The following is a 2,333-nucleotide window of genomic DNA, read 5'->3' on the forward strand; positions in this document are numbered from 1 at the left end:
GTTCGGCGGAAACCACACCGCAAATCTTGCAGTAATAGGCCTGCTACAAAGCCCCGCCCCGGCCCTCGCACTCCATTTACACCAGATAAAGTCACAAACGTTTTACAGAAGTATTTGCACAAACCAGGGGCTGTTAATTAAAAGGTCTCTCCCGTGCCAGTGGATCCGCCGGAGCGGGGGTGGCAACAATTCCCAGCTCGACAGGAAGAGAAGCCCTGCGCTCCTAGGAACTCTTGCTTGTGTGACTCAACCCACTGAAGTGAGTGAGACGCTACAGCAAGAACGGCAAACACCTTTCAGCCTGAGGATGGAATTCAGTTCTGGGGAAACTCTTGGGGGCCTCATTCCAGTGGTGGGCAAAAAGCAGAAGGGTCAAAATTACCCCCGAAATACAAAAAACACCAGCACATCCTATCGGAAAGCTCTTGCTTTCCCCCCCCAGTGAACCCCGCAGTCACTAAGCCTTAAGAGAGGAGTCTCAACCGTTAAGAATGGGATAAAAACCACAGAAAAGTCAGGAAACCACCAAATGATGGGTGGTTGGCGAAAGGGGTGGGGCCAGGGGAAGGGGGCGTGGCCATCTGAACTACTCTTGAGGACAGGACTGGTACCCCAGGAGGGCCACGTTTGGCCCCTGGGCCCGAGGCTCCCCAATCCTACATTACAGAGTGAGAGGAAAATCTAGCCTGAAGTTCACCTGCATAGGCCTCACTGAAATAGGAAATTGCACTTCTTGAATGCTTGGAATGAATGGGAACTCTTCCGCAGGCCCCACTCATTTCAGTGGGGCTAGTGCAAGGAGAACTTCGGGCTAGATTGTTTTATGAGTTTTATGAGTGCCTTAGTTTTATGAGTTTTTGCTGTCTCATGTGATCCTGGGTAAAATCCAACATAAGCTCTACTTCGAGTAGACTTATTGAAATGAATGGGACTGAAATTACTCATGATTTTGGGTAGACCCATTGAAATGAATGGGGCTTAAGTTAGGGACTTCATTGAAGTCCCATTCATTTCGATAGCTCTACTCTAAGTAAGACTTACGTTGGATTTTACCCCTTGTTTTAAACTGGGGGGTTGAGTTTAAAACGGATTTGGTGTGTGAACATAGCAGAGAGACATTCCTACGTTTTTAGTTATGAGAAGTTCCCTTTTGACTTCTATAATCCAGAGTATGACTCTGGTATATACATATGTATCCCTAGATGTATTAACAAGAAACGTCGGCACATCTGGAATTATGTTTAAAACAAAGCCCCCACCCCCACACACACTCCCCGGAGAACATTTCCAACTTTCCTCTCTCTTCCAGATCCTTCTCTCAGTAGCTAATAGATGCTGGCTTACAATATCCCGTTGGTGAAGAAATGTAATCTGTATAGGTGATTGGTTCAGAGAGATTCCCACCAAAAAGACAGGAAGTGTGCTAAGGACTAGCTCGTTTATTGTGTCAGGATCTTTGGCAGGCAATAGTCCATTTCATTAGGCGCCGGAAGTGCTCCTTTCAAGAGTTCCAGTCATTCCCCTCAACTTTATGGGAGTCTTTGTTTCGCTCAGTGTATCCCACACGAGGCGTCCCAGCCCGTGGCCACAATCCAGCAGGAAGATTTCATGCGCAACCTTCATTGGCATGAACGGCAGCAATACAATGCCCTTGTCTAGCATCCTGGATTGAGGCTTGACAAAGGGGAGCTTCCCTCTGGGATGTTCCCTGGTTGTCTGAATGCTTACTACTTACCTTTTATTGAGCTAGGAGGGGCTGATCTACAAAAGCTTCCTTTACATGAAATAAACCCATTTAGCCTCTTCTAAGTAAGATGCTCCAGGTTTCTTCTTAAACTTTATGCTGCTCCACCGTCAATAATCCCCTTCCTCCATGGTTTCAGTGGAACTTAGTTCCAAGTAAGTAGACTCCAAGTAAGTGTATATTCCAAGTAAGTATCAGATTTCAGCCCTAACTTCCTCCTCTTCCTCCTCCTTTTCTTCCTCCCCCACCCCAGGCTACACACGACTTTGAGCCACTTTAGTTAACATTTCGACTATTTTAGCAGGGCACACGATATATTTGGATCTTTCCAAACATTTTACAAAAGAAAAGTGAATTCTAGCAGGGCAGAAATATTTAGATCCTTTTGCGTTTCAGGAGAGGGGGGATTTTTAACGAAATAGGGGCACAATCCACTTGGAAACTCCTGGGTAAGGCCACATCGAAAGGAACCAGAGCTGCACCAAAGCATGACTCTTTCACAGAGTAAGAGTAAGTTCTCTCCTTGTGCGGGAGAAGTTCCCCAGTGGATTCTGTTTTTCATGGTAGCGTGTACATAAACCGGAATGAA

This window comes from Heloderma suspectum, chromosome 6 (genome assembly GCF_057233095.1).
Source record: "Heloderma suspectum isolate Gila_16-S chromosome 6, 16-S_ref, whole genome shotgun sequence".
NCBI classification, from domain to species: domain Eukaryota; kingdom Metazoa; phylum Chordata; class Lepidosauria; order Squamata; family Helodermatidae; genus Heloderma; species Heloderma suspectum.